The sequence below is a fragment of the Drosophila subobscura genome, chromosome J (genome assembly GCF_008121235.1).
Source record: "Drosophila subobscura isolate 14011-0131.10 chromosome J, UCBerk_Dsub_1.0, whole genome shotgun sequence".
Taxonomy (NCBI): domain Eukaryota; kingdom Metazoa; phylum Arthropoda; class Insecta; order Diptera; family Drosophilidae; genus Drosophila; species Drosophila subobscura.
This window is the reverse complement of record NC_048532.1, coordinates 3,259,672-3,279,551: the sequence shown is the minus strand read 5'-3', so window position 1 is coordinate 3,279,551 and position 19,880 is coordinate 3,259,672. Positions and strand designations below refer to the sequence as shown.

Genomic DNA, 19,880 nt, shown 5'->3' with positions numbered 1-19,880 from the left:
TCCGCATATTCAATATCGCATATTTCCGATATGTCCAATAAAGATAGCATGCAACCCAATAATATACCTAAATAATATAGTTTGTGAGTACTATGATTGTCTTATCAGAATCACAATGCGTCCGAAAAATACATTTTTTAGTTTTTTCTTTCATTTGAAAAACAAATGTTCCATATAGCTCCATAGCAAAAAACCGTTCATTTCCACCAAGTTATGCCAATTACAGAAAGCTAAAAGGAATTTTGAATAAATAATTTGAGTATATATTATCAGGTGGAGAATAAATGGAGACATCAAAAGCACTTTGCCGACACCAAAAGAGGAATATTTAAGCTTGAGACTAATTAGGTTATCTGTGACATCCTGCTGGACAGGACAGCTCATACTTTAAAGTTTAAACTCACGTTGCTGCTGGGACATGCGATAAATCCAATCTAAACTCTCGAGCACTTGATCCGCATGACCCACCCTTTGGGACTCTGAAGAGGGCATAACATTAAATGTCTATTAGCTGCCATAAACGGGTCGTAGTCTAGCACAAATTATGCAGACTAGGAGCCAACCACTGCATGCTCCTAATGCTTCTCTTCCTCCGTGGGTGGTATCTAATCACTCTTGGCCAAAACGACATGAGCGATTACGTCAGCACATGGACACGGTGTGGAGTGAGTCGCCGATAAGCAAGACAAATGTGCTGTACGAAAATCTATAAGGCCCCCGAAGCTTTGGGTAACATCATAAACCATACGTTCGGTGCTGTGGATATAGGGGAAATTGCTGCCCCGTCAGCACACAGTCTGACACCGCTGCGTATACGCAATATTTTGCAGGCTGAACCCAACGCCGCATGCAGCATGCCGCAGCGATGGAGCCAAAGCTGGAGCCCGGGACTGTCTGGGTGCTGGTTGCTTTGGTTTATGAAATTTATGTTAGAACTTTTTCCGATGCATATTTTGAAGGCGCTGTGTGCGTGCCTGAAATATTTTCAGTTACCCGGTATCGAGCGGCAGTCCGATGCCATGGCCTCCTTTAATGTCGTGACACACTTCCGTGCCACAGAAGAAGAGCAAGAGGAGGATGAGGTAGAGGAAGCATCACCTGAACACCGCTGGATGTTACTTAAAAGTTGTCCACACTATTCTTTGAGAATTGTGATTTTTTGTTGTTTCCCCAGCAGGTAGCAGCAAGAGGAGGCATGTGGCAAGCATCAGGAAGCCAGGAACTTTTGCGCTATGCCAACCATTTGCTGCTGTTTTTTTTTGCCAGCCAACTTGCTGCCTGACAAACATTTTTGTTCCTGTCGCTTTTTCGAGCTGCTGCTGCTCTTGCTACTGCTTTTGCACTTGGACTGGAATGCACTTGGCCTGCATCCTCGTGTGAGCCTTCTCTGGCATTCCGCCCGTACTGCCAGAAGCAGCACCTTTAAGACAGACAGTTTTATACAGACAGATGCCTTGAAGGCTCCACAAATATTTGCGCCCTTCGATTGAGTCATCAAGTCAAACATTTAGCTCTGACTCGGATTCGATTTGGCTTGCTTCGATTTCAATTTGCCACGCCGCAAATTGTCCGTGGCCCGTTGACAGTTGATGGTCCTGGCCTCTCGGAGTATCCTGGTCACACACGCACATTTCTCTCTCCTTTCCCTTTCTCTGTGTCCATTATGTGTGTTTTCCCGTTAGTCAGCCATTGTTTTCCTAATGCGTCTTTATGCCATGTCTAGCCTCTATATTTTAGTCATATTAGGAGCATATTAGGCATATTGTTCACAAGAGCCATGACCTATTAGCGATAATACCATTAGATAGGAATAAAGATAGTTTATTTTTGCCACTAAAAATTTTCATTATCAACGAGAAAGGACGTGTGAGACGCTTTTTACGCGTCACAACCGTTATACCCGGCACTCAGTACTAAGTACATTTGCACCATAGCGGTTATTTGCCGCGGGGGCGGAAGGGGGCGTTGCTAATTTTTGAAATACACTGGTTTCAGTGTGAGCATACATCAGTCTGGAGCCAAAATTTGGTGGCTCTAGCTCTTATAGTCTCTGAGAACTAGCCGACAAACAAGACGGACGGACGGACGGACAGACGGACAGACAGATATTGCTCTATCGACTCGGCTATTGATGCTGATCAAGAATATATATACTTTATGGGGTCGGAAACATTTCCTTCTGTGCGTTACATACAACCGTTATTCGCACAAATACAATATACCCTGTTTACTCTTCGAGTACCGGGTATAATTAGAAGTCGCGTTGGATATTTTAGGTAAATACATACATATAAAAATACAAATGTATTATTAATATAATGTGAACATGAATCCATGAATTTAAAAAATAGATATTATTTATAACATATATAATTTAAAATTATTTAAAGTTATTGTAGATTTTTATATCCGGTACTAGAAGAGTAAATATGGTATATGGTATATTGTATTTGTGCTGTATGTAACGCACAGAAGGAAACGTTTCCGACTTCATAAAGTATATATGCATATTCTTGATCAGCATCAATAGTCGAGTCGATAGAGCCATGTCTGTCTGTTCTTCCGTCCGGTTGTCCAACTTGTTTGTCGGCTACTTATAAGCGACTATAAGAACTAGAGCCACTGAATTTTGTCTCCAGACTGCTGTGATATCACACAGATTAAAAATATAGCCCCTCCCCCTTCCGCCACCACAAAGGGCTGTATCCGCATCTGCTGTATCTACAATTTGTGAACATAAGAGAAAACTAAAAACGCAATTCCGTAGGAAAAGCCTATATCTATCGACCGAATTGGGATTAGATTGGATCATTATTATAGCCATAATAATTAATAATAATAATATTTATAATTTGCAGTGTCTAATTCTTAATGGGAATGATGTTATAAAAATAGAAAGCAATATCACAAACCATAGTCTGTGCTTTTCATGGATTCCATAAAATATTTTGCAATGTGAGGTTGTACTTGAAAGTCTTCCAAACAAAATACTTTTTAAGTGGGCGCAAAAGCAAAAATTTTTATGAATTTTCTTCAAAACTCGAAGATTGGAGTTCTTATAGGATGTACATATGTAAATGTAATACATAACTTAGTGTTTCTTGTACATATGTACTTACGTACAGACATACATACATATGTGTTTTTTGTGGATGGCGAATGACGAAGCTCAACCGCCCCACAGTAAATGACGAAACAAATAATCTTCGTGCGATCAGCTGTTTTTTTTCGGCGCGAGGCAAAATTCGCAGAACTCAAAGAAGAGTTCGATAAGAGAGCAAGATTTTGTATGTGTGTGTGTAATAGGGAAAATATTCGAGAACGATGATAAGCAAAATGAATCAATGTACACATGAATGAGCATATAGGAATTTTTATTAATACATAATATATGAATACATATTGACATTTATTTTTTTATTCTATCTGCATTATGTACCGAGTACAATCCATTCTGTTTTTTATTTACAACTTACCTAGAATCAATTTAAAATATTCTCCTACGACACGGGGTATTTAATAGTCGATGAACGGCAACCTGAAGGTGGTGGCTTCACTCTCGCGCTGTGTGACGGCTCATAGTATTCTTTTGTTCGCCTTTCGTCAACGTTGACCACATTTAGTCGTAGTGTAGTAGCAGTCGTTGTGTGGCCCAGGACTTGAGGATCACATCCTGCTGCTGCTGGCGAGAGTTCATAATGCCCGTGCCACCATTCCATTCCCCTGCCAATCTCCCCATCACCATCCTCTCATCGTATCCGTAGTAGTTTTGTGGCCATTGTTCACTAATTTTGTCACGTCTGCAGCTTTTGTTGGCATCCCTCTGCCTCTTCCTCTGCCGTACACTGCCTTTCTATCTTTCACTTACTTTTCTTTTCTATTATATTCTTTTCTTCTGTTCTTTTCTATATGTATCATCTATATGTCTCTGTCGTCTGCCATTGGCTTTACGAAGGAGCATCATAGTTGACCTTCCTTCGGTGACCGTTCCCTGCCCCCCGTCGGACTGCTTTTTTTTTCCTTGTTTTTTGATTAAATCTTTCTCGACGATTTGCCTTTTGCGCTGCACTTGTCTCGCCCCTTTTTCCCTTAGCCTATTGTTTGCCCTGGACTTGGTCTTTAACTTCGTGCCAATGCCCCAGAATCGGGAATCAGGAGTGACCACAAATTAAATGCAAACATGCCGCTGACTCGCATTTAACTGTGTGCCACATGCTGCCACCTGGCAACCGAGGCAGGCCTGGTGGCACACGAAAAGTTTGCGTGACTTGCCTGCCCTGACTGCATACTTCTCAGCCGGAGGCCTGTTCATCATGGAGGAGGCCTTTCCCGGGTCTGTTTTCCGGCTGATGCCATCGTCATGGCTCACCAAGAGCTGAAAAATACTTTTCGAGAGCATGTTTTGAATATTCGCGGCATATTTCGACGGAGGTGTGTGGTTGGAAGCTAGGATGCCACGATGCTAGGGGGTTCTCTTAGCCAGAGAGACACAGAGAGAGTATCCTCTCTTCTACGAAGCTTATCTTTTCATATTCTCCTCTCCCGACCGACCTCTGATGTCCTACCATCAAGGCTATAAGTATTTTGCACAATTTTCCGTTGCGCCACCGCCACTTTCCTTCTTCCTTCTTGGCTTTTTGGCGCTGTCGCGGGTCCTTTACATCTTTTTAATGTTGAAAAGCTTTACCCGCTTCCGCTGCCGTTGCTGCCGTTTGGTTGCGTTGCCAGCGGAAGCGGAAGTTTAACTTTTGTTAAAATTTTTAGTGATTCGCAAAGACGCAGACATTTTCCTGGCTTCTGGCATTGGCGTTCTGTGATGTGCTCTGCCGTGCTTTTATTGCAAACGTTCTTCTTTCTCTTTGCAGTTTAAACGATCGTTAAGTCTTGCTTTTATATTTAGTTGCCGCATTGACGCCGTGATCAAAATGGATTAGGTCATTAAACACTATACACATTTTCGAAGTTATTTCAGAGTATTGAATGTCTCGTGAGTCTCCCAATGTGTGTTTTATTAGGTCTTTCAGGTATCCAAAAGATTTGTGGTCTGATATTTATTATTCAACAATCGCCATCGGATGCATAAGCCAAAAGTTAGGTTCGCTTATGAGGAATTTTTACAGTGAATTAATTTCATTCGCATCATTTGAAGAACGTGCCAGAGTGAAACAAGGTTATCAGGCCGTCTCGCCTGTCCTCCAAATGCTCCATCCTCGATACCCTCTGCACTCCTGGTTAATGCCCCGCTACCAGCCTTCCCTTCTCTCTGCGAAGCATTCCGTCTTTAAGCTCTGCACTTAAATACTCGCGTAGTTTTCACATAACACAAAACTATCGAAATCGTCGAAACTCTCTCCTAATGCCAATGATTTGGACGCTGCCTCTGACCCGCTTACAGCTTTAAAAGTTTGCAACGTGGCAGCGTGCGGCCGTGCCCCATCTCCCCAATGGACTATGCTGCCACACGGCAAAGTTAGTTCCTGGCAAAAGTTGCGAAAGTCGTGGGCAAACAGCCAAACTAACAAACGGGGCACAGGACTCGCTATTATTATTATTATTTCTGGCTGGTTGGCTGAGGGGATGTCCCCAGATGCGTGCCTCGTCGGCACAGTAAAGGAATGGGAAGTCAGATCCGAGGGGCAGAACCTCTCAACTCTTAAGCTAAAGGCAGCACCAGATTTGGCGTAAGCCCTGCGCGATGATTGCGTGCTGCACGGTCATGGCTTTTAGCGTTGCATGTTGCAGCAGTCACGCCCCCACACAGACCCACACATTACCTAATGCACCCACACATGGGTATCGAAAATGCATTTTCAGTGGTCGTCAAGAAAGCAAGAGAAAGCCATTTCGCTTTATTTTACGAGCATTTACTCCACCGCTCCACGATTCGTTGGCCGTTTTGCCTTTTTCTCGTTTTCCCCGTTTTCAATTTGCAGTAGGTCCTGATATCAGTCCAGACGTTGGGGAAGTGAGAGAAAAACCTTTTGAACTGATATACACGATACACGATATTTATACGATTTACGATCCACATTGTATTCGATAACTATGCCTTTCACATTTTTTATACCCGGTACTCGAAGAGTAAATAGGGTATATTGTATTTGTGGGGAATAACGGTTGTATGTAACGCTCAGAAGGAAACGTTTCCGACCCCATAAAGTATATATATTCTTGATCAGCACCAAAAGCCGAGTCGATAGAGCCATGTCTGTCTGTCGACTGTCCGTCTGTCCGTCTTGTTTGTCGGCTAGTTCTCAGAGACTATAAGAGCTAGAGCCACCAAATTTTGGCTCCAGACTGCTGTATGCTCACACTGAAACCAGTGTATTTCAAAAATTAGCCCCGTCCCCGCAAAAGGGCGAAAACCTCACAAACCTACAATGGAGAAGATAAAAGAAAAAAACATCATTCCGTAGGGAATGACCATATCTATCAGATCACCAAATTGGGATCCGATTGGATCATTATTATGGCTAATTAATTTGCAGTGGCAAAACCCACCCCGTCCCGCAGCTTATATTTGCTTTTTACACATTCTCTCATTCACAGTCTGCTTCGCGCAGTTTGTGGCCTCTGCCTCTGACACGTCTCTGCCTCTGCCTCTGCCCTGACTCTGCAGTGTGTTGCTGTAGGGGAGGGTGGCGAGCGAAAGAGGCGTGTTGGCGTGAGTGGTGTTGTTGATGTAGATGACAGATGAAGAAAAAATTTAAAATTTGACAAATAGCCGCTAAGGTGCAGATGTAGTACTGAGTGCCGGGTATAAAAGTTGTGACGCGTAAGAAGAGTCTCACACGTCCCTTCTCGTTAGCTTAATAAACTATAGAGATGTCCAAAACGACTATCGCAAAATATTGTATCATATATTACTAAATTTCAAAGTAATTTCAAAAGTTTAGCTTAAGTAGACTGTATTACCTTGTGAAGTGGTAGGTAATTCTGCGATGTCCAATTTGTTTTAATATTGTTTTAATTTAATAATATTAATAAAACTTGAAATCATAGAGAGTAACTAATAAATAATAAGATGGCAAATAGATTGTAGAAACACGTTTGCAGAATGAAAGAGATCTCTACCACACTATAAATGTTTATTAAGCAGATTAGGTTTGTATAACCAATCACATCTTGCAACAAATGGTATGCAAGAATACCATTTTATTGAAACTGAGTACCTATCGTATAAGGCATGTCTTTAGCACTCGCCATCGTATCTTTAGTGGATTTTGCCTCTTGCACTGTCAGTGGCAGTGCCAGTGGCGGATGATATCAGGACATCGCAGGGATGGTTACGCAGTAAAAGCGTTATGGCAAATTGTTTTAAGCTGTGCGAAAATGCCATCAAATTCAGTTGACTATGCAAAACAGAAAGCAGAAAGGGATCAATGGATGGACGTAGTTAAATGCGGGGCAGGGATGCTCAAGTCCAACCCAAGAATGGGATGGCGATAGGATAAAATGGAACAAAATGGTTTAGGATGGTGGGATGTTGTTATGGCAAGGAAAGGGTCATTTGTTGCTGTTCTCCGGATATTGCATTTTATCGCTAGTGTATGTGTCAGCCCCTATTCTTGGGGGTATTTTCTGATTCTGCGACTAAACTTAACCTCCCATAAAGAAGAGTACTGCCCAAAAAGTGGGCCAGTGGTCAGCAGAAGCAACAGCTTAGAGACCAGAAGTAACAGAAGCAGCAGCAGCAATATGCTAAAAGTTTCCTGTGTAAACATATGCAAGGGGGAGGAACCAACCAGAATTAAATGGTGGAAGCAACACTAATTTAATAGTCATGAAAATTGAGCAGATGTAACGATAGATGGAGCTGGAAAAAGGTCAGACAGTTGGTGCATGCATCCAAAAAACTATTCAAATGCAGTGTTATACGTTTTGACATTTCTGTTCGTTGTTTAATTGTTATTGGTTCTGAAATGTCCTTAGGATGGGGCTTTAAAAGGAACATTTTGTTTAGTTGCCGGTCAAAAAGTTAGCAACCAAATAGATTAAAAACCTTACCATCAAATACAGCTGACTAATAAGAATGTCTTTAACTTTATTAAACGGAAACGGAAAAAGTATCAAATAAAATATTATACTAAAACTAAAACGTCCCTGCCCTTTGTACACACCGCCCGTCGCTACTACCGATTGAATTATTTAGTGAGGTCTCCGGACGTGATCACTGTGACGCCTTGCGTGTTACGGTTGTTTCGCAAAAGTTGACCGAACTTGATTATTTAGAGGAAGTAAAAGTTGTAACTTTTATGAGTTTAAAACATCACAATTTAGAGACAAAAATTGGAAAAATATCACCAATTTTGCATTGGAATTGTTTTTCTAAATAGTTCCCGAAATAAAAATTCCTACAAAAAGTTACGCCGTATAAAAAATAAGAAAAAAGTACGCCAACATTTTGCCAGAGTTTCATTGGCTGCTGCTACATAGTGCTTGACAGGCAATGTATACACAAATTCATTTAACTGACGGTTAAACAATTACAAGCTGAGATAGTCAACGTGGTTCACTCTGTTACCTTCGCTATCCGGGAAATAAATTTCTATCATGTATTGCGTAACTTTTTGGCTAACTTTCGTCTCATTTGCTATTTAAATTCCGCTTATTCCAAGATATTTATATTTAATTTCCGCTATCGGGACTGCGCCTTTTGCTGGCCTTCTCGCACCTTTCCGAGCGACCGCCATCCGTCGGCGTTGCCACTGCCGCAGCTTCAATTTAAGTTGCACAGAACTCTGTGCGGCCCACAAGTCGAGGGCCCCTTTGAGGCCTCTCCGCGGTCTGGAGGGCCCGCACTTGTTCGCGCGATCCGCTTTTTATTTTCGCTTTGTTTGTGGTTGCCCCACCCGGTGGGGCGCCACCTCCATTTGCGTGTGAACGCGCGCGGCTGCTGACACTTTTCACTCCCTCTGGCCGTCTCTCTTACCCATTCGCTGCATCACCTTCGCTGCATGCATAATTTAATGCAAATAATGCACTTGTTTCGTTTCGTTTCATTTCACTTCACGTGCTGTTGCCTGTTAAACGTTCCCTTCAGACAGACAGGCGGACGGGCGAACGGGCGGACGCACGGGGCATAAAAATGCACAACTTGGTTCCACATTAATGGGGTTGCAATCCACAGCCGTAGTTCCTTGCAGGAGTCGCCCATGCGACCGATTTAAAAATCTATAAGAGGATTTTTCACGGTAGAAGAAAGCAGACGTCTTGATTGCAGAAATCTCAGATATATGCACAAGAGATTTTAAAGATGGAAGGGCAAGGCATATGGATGGAACTAAAGAATACCATATAAGGGGAGCCGAAAACAAAAACGCGAATACATACAAGAATACAACAAGAATATATTTTAGAGCTCCAACAATAAGTATAAAAGGTATAAAACTTGTGAAGCGTAAGCGTCTCACACGTACCACCTCGTTATACCAGGGATCACACATTAAAGTTATTTCTGAGAAATACCTCAAACTGCTTCGTATTCCAAGTTCTTCTTTTATATCTATCGTTTGCTCCCTGCTTATACGAGACCGACTACTCTTATGGGCCTTCCACGTATTCGCAGACCGTAGTCCGGACATGGTTATGGGATTCCGTTCGTATGCTTTCGTATACTTGCTTGTAATTTTGTGCTGCACTCGCGTTTATTTAGCATATTTCCTTGCTGGCCTTGCATCCTGCCTGGGTCGCGGGGAAAAACTTAATTTCCGCCTGCCGGGCTGCGCCATTTTTAATTCCTTTTGGGCTGCCTGCCTTCCAGCGGCGTACTGTGGCTTGTTATTCTGCACTCTTGCTGCTGCTGATTCTTGTGGCGCCTGCATGGCCCTTGTTTGTTGCCATAGTCTTAACAACTTGTAGAGCGCGCGTTCCCCGGCCCGCTCGTCCCCGCCATGTAGCTTTCCTTTGCTTTCGTTTCCGCACGCGGCAACGCGTCTCATTTCAATTTAATTTCCTCCGAAACGTCGCTCTCTCACGTAGCTCTGGCGTCTGGCATTTGCCATTTTGTGGTTACACTTACACTTTACACTCAGCGGCACCACAGCACAGCTCCATGGCTCCTCAGCTCAGTGGAGCAGAGCAATTTTCATCATCATCTGTCGCCCTTGACGCTGCCTCTGTTGTTGGCTCCTGCCATGCCTACCTTCCTTCCTCCGTCCGTCTGTCAGTCAGTGCTGCACTTTTTTGTGTCTTATTAAATGAGTGAAATTACTTTTCCCTCCGTTTGAATGCTGCAGCTCTTGAGGCAGCAGCAGCACTTTTCACTCTGCTGGAAATTAGGTTGTGAGTTTTCCAAGTGGCGTCATTCAGCCGCTGCTGAGACGCTGCCGACGAGTGTCTTGCTGTTGTTTGCTTCATGCCAGCGAATGGCTTGTTAAGTATTTTGTTGTTGAATAATTTATGGACGACTCAGTCACTCATCTCCAGTCCATTGTGCGTGGGAGGGTGCGTTGGAGGAAGGGTGGCTGGGTGCACGCAACGTGTGCGCAATTTTCAACAGTTTATCAGGCCATTTTTATAATTGACTTTGGCATTCCATTATCATCAGCAGCAGAGCATCATCATGAACATAGCAGGCGTACTGTCATCATCGCCATAGCTCATACGCCAGGTGGTCCAACAATTAAAATCATTTGATACGAAAGTTAATTAAACCGCAATATTTGCATATTTCGTTCATTATTTTCCCACTTTCCTTGGCCCTGGCTAAGGGAACTCTCACATCTGGCACTGACTGGTGCCACCTTCCTGCCGCCGCTGCTGCCACACCATGAGTGAAAGAAACAGTCACGCCTCTTTAAGCTGCGGCTTAAAGTATAACTTTTCCATGCTACTTCCACACTTCTTGAAAAATATGCGGGGGCATTCACAGACGCGATTCCAAATGATCTGAAGACATATTTAATTTCCTTTCTTCAAGGAAACAGTCTGTCCTTGAATATTTGTGCCTCACACGAGATTTCGGTGTGAATAAAAACTTATATGAAACGCAACATTTTGCAGAGCTTCATTTGATTACCTTTCAATTATACTTAAATGTGAAGCCCGTCAAGGAAATTTAGCGATTTATAAAATGTTTTGAATCCCACGGATCCCATATAATGAATTGACAAGATTCTAAAATAATATAAATTCTAAAATATGATCAGATATAACACGACGCTTCCTTTATTCTTGGAAATACAATAATTTGAATTATTGTAAAGTTATTGGAAATTAGGTTTCCATGCGAATCCCATCATTTAGCAATCAAGAAATAATAACAACGTACGGTGTAAAACTACCGTGCAACAGTCACAGCAGGGGCAGAAGGCTCCCATGTATGCTTGTAGGGAAATGGTTTGGGGTACGCGAAAAGTTTATTGCTCAATTTCCCCAAAAACTTTGCCAGCCTGCCCTGCCTGGATCCTGCCTCTGCCCAAGCCGACTGCTCTGTTGCCTGTTTTTTGTTGTCTGTAGGCGGCAGGCACTGCGGCTAACCAACGCACATTGAGTTAACATGCAGATTTAAGATACTTTTGTAAACTTGATTTTGCCAGTCTAGGAGATGGTTGGCGGCAGAGGGAGAAGGAGTAAGTGTGTGTAAGTGCAAAATAAGCCAAGATAATGTTTGAACAGTTGGTGCCGCGGCATATGGGTGGAGGAGAAGCCACCGTGCCAATGACTTTTACGTGTTTTAGCCAGATTTTATTAACGCAACGTTTGCTACCAATAACCAAGTTATATGTACTTCCAGGGGGGGAGGGCAAGAAGCGAACTTTGCGCAGCTCAGAGTAGAAGAGAAGACATCGGGTGAGCCAGCCCGCCAGCCAGCCAGCCAGCCAGCCATAATTTATAACTTTAACCTTGGCCAGGAAATTGCTGCTGCTGCTGCAGGCATGGTGCTGCCTTTGCCTATGCCTTTGGCCAAGGTAGCAGAGGCGGGAAAGACAGGCCCTGGCCAATTTCTGGTGCTGCTGCAGTGTCCGCTGTGATTTACAGCCAAGTGCCTGCAATGACCTGCCCCGTAGTGCCGTGCCATGCCCCCTGTTTCAGTGGGCAGCGCTGCAGCTCCGTTGCAAAAAGTTTCCGATGCTGACCGCCGACCGCAACAAGGACATTTATGTTTTGCTGCAGGCCAATGTAATACTTCCTCACCCTGTTCCCACTCGTGCTCGGAGAAGCAGCAGCATAATGGGATGCTATGTTTTCAAGAATTTTATTTACCTTACGAACAAAGTGGGCCTGACGACTGTTTCTTTATTTATACACCCTTGTGTACCACTGAACCCTTGAAACTGAGTGGGTTTCCAATTTTCACGAAAACATTGTCTAAAAACATTCAGGCAAAAGGGAAAACGTGTAAGCCTCATGTTATCACAATAATTAACTTATGGAATGCGTTAAAGGGAATGGGTTGGGTTCTTTAATGGCATGAAACTAGAGAAATAATCTATTCAAGTTGATAAGCTTTAAGTATTCCTTGAAAGATGTGTGTAAAAGAGGTATATGGAACGAATAAATGTGACCTTTTGTTTATTGATTGCCTTGTAATTTATCGTTGACCTGTCTAGAAGCAATTCTCTGTGCGTGTCAGAGAAGCTGTTAATGAGTCAAGCTCTCAGCCAGCACTTGACCATAATCCACTCGACACACATCCACACCTATGTACCTATTCAGTAGTCTAGTATCGAATATCCACTTGCACACTCGAGAGTCGGGTCAGCCATTTGATTAGCCATCGACAAGCAATTCCAATTTCAATGGCCAGTAGCTGGTTAGACCAATTTGCTATGCACCCCAACATTTGTGTCCCAACTGCGGGAACCGCCATGAAGTTGACCACAAACTGCTTTTGCTTTTGCCAGTTTGTTCATTTGCGGACTTGAACTCCTAACCCAAACCCGCAACCAATCCCCGGCTCCTGCCACGAACTCGAGTAGGAGTAAGTTCATTTCTATTTGCTACAGCAGAAATTTATAGAGGAAAATTAAATAACACGCGATTTGCCTCCTTTGTCCCTCGTCCGCTCTTCCCAGAGTGTTTCCCCGAAATCGTGGGGTGGAAGGGTATATTGTTGACGCGTGGAATAGGCCAAAGAAAGCTGTCACTTTGGAATATCTCGGAGTCTAGAGAAAATAAATAGACATTTTCTTAGGGTATCTTTTAGTCATAGTATTCGACTCGAAGCCAATTTTCCACTTGCCTTAGTTCTATTTTTAGTTTATTTTCTGGCCTGCACTCGGCATCCTTTTCAGCTGCAGATCAGTGCCTCGCCTCGTGCCTCGCTTCAGTCCTTCCAGTCGCTCCAGTCGCTCGTTCGTTCCGGTTGCTTTTTAATTTGTACATCGATATATTTTCCGGTTGTCAGTACACGGTCTCTCTCACACACAAAAACACAGGAACAGACACACAGAAGCGGTTGCACTCTGGCAGTGTGCTGTGTGTGAGGCACTGTGTGTATGTGCCAAATAACCATAAATTCCAGAGTCCGCCTGTGCGGCTATTAGCCTGAAATATCTCTTAACTCTGGAGTCTGCTGAGAGTTACGTTTACGCCGGAGTAGGGGAGAATACTTTATCCGGTGGAGACAGGCTAAATGCGATGGCAGTTTGCTAATTAGTCAGCCATTAAAAAATATGTAAGCACAATGAAATGGCAACTTGGGCCGGTTCTGGCTCTGATTCTGATACTGGACCAGGTTCTGGCTCTCGTTCTCTGGCTCTCCGTCCGTCTGTTCCGGTCCCTACTTTCATAATTTGCGCAGTGGCCCGACATTAATCAACTTGGCTAAAAGAGAAGTCTGTCAATAGCAGGGCTCGTTGGCTTCATCCTCCGTCAATCCTCCATCATACCCTCCTCCCTCCTTTCTTTATCCATTATGAGCTCCGGCGAACAAAGAAAGTTTTGAATCAATTCAAGTTTTGAAAAGTTAAATCCGCGTACTGCATCTCCCCCAGCTTTGCACTCAATTAAGTGACTTTTGCAAGGGGATGCAGGGCATGGGACGCGACCCTGCTCTCTTCACTGGTGCAAGTTGCAAGTGCGTGTTGGTGCGGCAGCAACAGCTAAGAAAAACAATTTTGTTTCAAAGGAAAAGTGAAAAATAAAACGAGGGAAAAGAGCTCAACAAAAAGAGTGAAAATATAAAGAAAATCCACATGAATGGCACCGATGTACGGGGCAAGAGGCACGAAGCAACAACGAACGATGGCAAGTTAGTGCCAACAATTGGAGCAGCAGCTGCCCCGTCAGAAGTTGCCACTCTCTTGGCATTGTCCCCTGCCACCAACACACACATCACAGGACTGCAGGGTACTGCCAACATACACACACGTGAGCTGGCAAAGTTTTAGTGGCACGGCTTTGGACCTTCCTTCGACTGCTCCTTCTGCCTTGTGCCTTCCGCCTGATTGACTGGCATCGAGTTGACTTAGCACAGCTTCTCCTTCACGTGCTTCTTTATTGGCCAGAGTCCCCTGCTCAGTGCCCCTTCCTTGAGGACCCTAGGTTCTTCTGCTGGCTGCCTCTTGGCAGTGGTTGCGTAAACTAATTTTCCGTGTCGTCACTCGATTGTTTTGAAAGCCAACTCTGTTGACTCCGACGAGCGGGACATACGGACAGGCCATACCGACGAGAGGGGCCACACAGACAGCGTATAACATTTAAAAGCCTGGCCATTAGCCACGTTGCAGCTGATTGCAGGACAAACGCTTTGGGGGCGGCTCTGCCAACTGTCATCCAACTGCAGGCGCCTAATGCAGTTTATGTGTAGCACGTCCTGATTTACTCCTGGACGGAAATACAGCCCTGCCGCCTTCTGCCAGTGTGAATACATACACATGCATGTTCGTTTCAGTTCAGCACGAGACACAATTTCAATTGCATTTGTATCGCATGATGGTATACTGAGAGTTATTCCGAGTGAACAATTAGACATAATTAAGATTATTTGAGTTGCAAACTATAAGAATAAAATAAGCGAAAAATCGTGAGCTTTGACAACTCATTTTTGTATAAAGATTAAAAATGGAGCACAGTAAAAAAAAGTTGTTATTTATTCATAAAATATTTTATATTTATGCTGCTCATTTATGAATGCTTATATTTTATTTGGTTTTATTTAAAACGGAATGTATGATATATGTTTGCGCTTAGGAGTGTTTCCTATACCTGGTACTCGAAGAGTGAATACGGAATATTGTATATGTGGTCGAAATATTCGAAATAGCTATTTCTGTCTGTCCGTCCGTTCGTCTGTCTGTCCGTCCTGATGAGCGCCTAGTACTCAGAGACCATAGCAGATAAGACACCCAAGTTTTGCATCCATGCTCACACTGCTACAAGAGTATTTCAAAATTTCAAAGGGCAAGAATCTCCAACAATTAAATTTTGAAGATAAGAGAAAACTAAAACTCAGTTGCGTAGGGAATGGCCACATCTATCAGATCCTCGAATTAAGATCGGTTCAGATCATTATTATCGAAATTATAATATTATATTCTATCTATTTCAAATTAATTGTTTAGCTCAAGGAAAGATTTAGCTTTTAAAAAGATTTATCTGCAATTCCCTTTGAGTTAAGATCATTTTATGGGATGACTGTATATATTGTACACAGGATTAATGTTGATAAAGGCACAAAGGAGCACGCAAAGACAAAGCAACCTATACTCGGATTGAACTTAGTTGTTGATTTTGATAAATTTGTCAGCACAGGTGAGCCAGAGGGACAGGGGACATGCAATGCTATGCATAACTAACGAAATATCCTGGCCACATAACTTAAATTGTAAATTCTCGTTTAATCCCACACGAATGTCTATATGTATTTTGAAGTCCGGGGAATCCCTTTGTTAAATTTTATCTGTTGTCAAAGCCAAAAAGCATATGCCATTTGGCGGCAGTTGGCCGGACTGAAATGTATTATTAATTTCATTCAGTTTCTTGAGCTCAATCTCCCATCGATGGCCTGGGGGAGTCTCATTTCACCGCAAGTATTCCCCATCTTAGCAGAGACTTCCGCCTCCACCTTGCTCCTTTGCTTGTGTCTGTCAGTTCAAACCACAAATAAGGGAACATTGTCGAGTGTCGAGTATCGGACTCTGGTTATGCTTGCGTGTGGGAGATTCCTTGCCACAGACATTTCCGCAATGTACACGACTATTTTGACTTGAGGCATTTACAAAATGATGGATAATGGCTCTGAGTTCCGGAGAAATTGCCCAGCGCATGGGCTCGATTCCCTCGGTGTCAAAGTAGAGCCTTAAATAGTTACATCAATTAATTTGCTAGTCACTGTCGGTTGTACGTTGTGATGTCGTGTGTGCATTATTAATGATTTGTGTGCGTGGCCTTTGCGTGTTCATTTGAGAGGGCAGAATGGGGTGGGACGTTTATGGATCAACTGTTGTGACCTCATTCAGTGGCAAAGTCCTATTCCCCCTCCACTCGAAACGACTACGAGTATTGAAGCGCTTTGCTAATTTTCATTGCCCCGCCGCAGTTGCAGTGAGTGCCATGCTTCCCCTTAAATATTCACGGGCCAAAGTTTAAGTCGAGTCGCACACACACACTGAGACAGACACACAACAGAGAGGAGCGAAGGCAGGCAGCGGCTTTTATCAATTATCAATTAACCTAAATTTCAGCCTTTACGATTTTGGCACGGCCAAATGACAGTCTCTCTGCCACGTGCCCCTGCCACCTGCCAGGTGAAGTGCATACGGAACCAGATGAGCGCATTTTTCAAATGAAACCTGACAGACAGGCCAGACAGCACAGCCTTTCCTCTTAGTCTCCGCCCTCTCCTTCTCGCGAGATTGCCTCCGCATCGCAGGCGTCGGATTGTATGATTAGTACTCCTCCTCGTCGGAGTCTTCGTCGTTGTGTTATAAGAGCATTTTGCAAATTGGAAACGTGGTTAGCCGAAATAATGGCGTAGTGCCCTAAAGGCCAAGCCGGATGGCCAGAGAGCGAGAAAGAGAAAGAGTTCTAGCAGTAGGAAAGGACTCTCTTCAGGAACTGTTTGTCGACGACCCTTGACAATAATCACTTTCATTACTGTAAAATGTCAACAGTGTCAACAGCAGGGTGACAATCCTTGAGGCCCCTCGCTGCTCCACTCCCACGCTACTGCACTCCCCCACTCGTGCCTGTCCCAACCGAAATTTGATGATGCTGCAGCACTTGCAGCACACACACACACTGCAGCAGCCAAATCTTGAACAAACAAGCGGGGATAAGAGCTGAACGCTTTCAAGGCAAAACATTCGACAGGAGCAGGAGCAGCAGGAGCTCTCTACTCGACTCGATTCCCAGTTGTAGGTGCACCCCCGGGGCGGCATTTTGCAGCTACTTTTGCTGGTATAGCAGGCGTATCCTTTGGCTATGGCCAAAAGTAGCGACATCTAGAAGACGTGCATTTGCTCAAGTGGAAATGAATTGAACTCGGGCAGCAGAGACAGCGACAGAATGGCAGAATGCAATCTCATTCTCTTGTCAACTTAACCTCGCCTCGTCTGGAGGAGCAGGAGGAGGATGCCGCCGCCTCGAGGATGCCATCGACTGCTTCTGTGCCATTTGTTGTCTCTACCATTCCCATTCCCTTGCTGCCATTGTCCTCCAAGAAGGTGGCGGTGGCACTCACAGTCATTTTTTGACGCCGTTGCACAGTGGATACGCCATACAACTGAGTAGATTCTCTTATTGTTTTAAAATATTTCATATGCTTGCCCAAAAAGTTTGCCTCACAAACCGGTTCAGAAAACTATTTTTTTCTTTATCTAAAAGACATCTGAAAGATTTTACCTTCCAGGATCACAGCTGTGTCACCACGGTTCGTGGCTATCCTTCCACTGCTGCTCGATTTTTATTTTAAACAATGGCTTGAGCATTTTTGATTGTCAAATGTTTGCAGAGATAACATTTACCATAGCGGATTTTCACTGAAGTGGGAGATGGCGTCCTGTTGGCTCCTTGGGTGCCGTAAGCGCGACTGAGCTGTCTGCCTGCATCTTCCTGCTGGCGCAGGACGGACTAGTGGTTGGGTGGTGGAGCATCAATTCGTAATGATCTTATAAGTGCTTGTATTGTGCTACCACCTCGTCTCTCGTCTCTCGTCTCTATCTTCTTGTTTCCTGTGTGTGCGGCTTATAAACAAATGTCTCGGCGAAAGTTTCCGCCAGTCAATTAAATGCCAATTAAAGGAACGGGACGTTACTCCATTGTGTTGCAAACTCCAAACCCAAGGCGGAGGGTCGACGAGAGAGCGCTCGATGCTCTTCAATTAAAATCCAATTTGCTTGCGGAAGTGCTTAATTACTGGTATATTAGTTAAGAGACACCGAGAGCTTTCCCTGTCAGGCGATTCCTGATATCCTGACATCCTGTTATACTGTTATCCTGATATCTGATTCTGTAAGCTGACAAACAATTTCCCAACAATCCGAGAGTTGATCGATAGTTGGCTATTAATTGAATAGCACTCTGTGGCCGGACGAGGCTTAACTTTCTATGTCACATCAGTGGATATGACACATTGTCAGCCATACACTGGATGTAGGCTGCTGCCTACTTCGTGGAGTCAGTTGAACTCTCAATGTTTGTTGTTCGTTACGTATTGTATGGGATGTCCTGTCCGTAATTTTGCTGTGCATTTTACGCTAATTGAAATCGCAATCGAATTACATGACTACTGCGGAAAGCCCCTTCCCACTCAGCTACCCTTTTGCCCATTCCCTTGTCCGAAACGTGGGATGGTTTACGAGGCATAAAAGCCAATGAAAATGTAATCACATTTATGCAGTTTTTATACGCCAGCAATGTAAATATTTTCGCAGTAAACATGTGAGGAGAGTGAATGAATAAATGGCGTCGGCTGAATGGCTGAATGGCTGGCGACTGGTGCCACACTGGGTCGGCGGCTTATGACTGCTGCCCGTCAACGACAGGCCGTCGGGCATGGTTGAGTAACCATGACGTTGCACACATAAAAGATACAGATACAAATCCAGCATACAGTAGACAGGACACATGGCATACTGTCTGCGCAGCGCGCTGCAAGAGCTCGGTTCTGTTGTGTCCCGTCCTGCCGCAGAGCCCCTCTCTTTGCCCCTTTTGCTGTACTCGATTCCATGTTGGGTTCATTGAATTTGCAGTGATTTCTCGCTTTTTCATTAATTCAGCGCCAGGCAGGGAAACGGCTACCAAGTGTAATTTCATAGCGAAAATAATAAGACCACAGGATACCCTGCACTATTCGGACAGGAGATCACTTACCAGTATATTTAGTATAATTTGTTGGTCAGTAGATAAATGCGCTGATTGTAAATGTGTGCAAGTGAATAAGAAAGAGCAAGCAAAAATAAAAACTGAGTTCGCTGCTGGGAATGTGTACATGTATGTACATATGTACATAGATGCATACGTAGATAACTAATATACCCAGATGCACTATATTCTACAACCACAGGGTATGATACGAGAATTAAAGCGTGAAATTTATGAAATCCAAATAAACATCCATAAATACTACATATGTACATACATATATATGGATGTTTGCATGTGTATGTTCTGTGTGTCAAGCGGGAGTGCCAGTGCACTGCAGTGTGTGTCCGTTTAGAGGATGCGCATAAATGTATTTTTGATTTAATTGCATTTTCTGCTTGAATTACCATCAACACTCAGTCCACGTCCTTCGATTGCTTCCACCCGCCTTCCACTCCCAACGCTTACGATTACGTAATTTAATAGTTTTTCCATAGGAAAATAATTGGTTTTAGGGTATTATTGACAAATACTGTGGTGCTCCGACTCCCGGCCCAGCTGTTGCATTATTAATATTGGTGAAGAGCGCACCGTTTCCGCATGTCCAGGGCCACGGAATTAATAGCATA

At 43.7% G+C, this 19,880-nt stretch overlaps 1 protein-coding gene across 4 annotated transcripts in view; it reads left to right on the top strand.

The window, feature by feature from the left end:
- The window catches only part of LOC117895635 (palmitoyltransferase app), a 61,656-nt gene that overhangs the window by 9,309 nt on the left and 32,467 nt on the right, over positions 1-19,880 (top strand). The window lies entirely within an intron of this gene.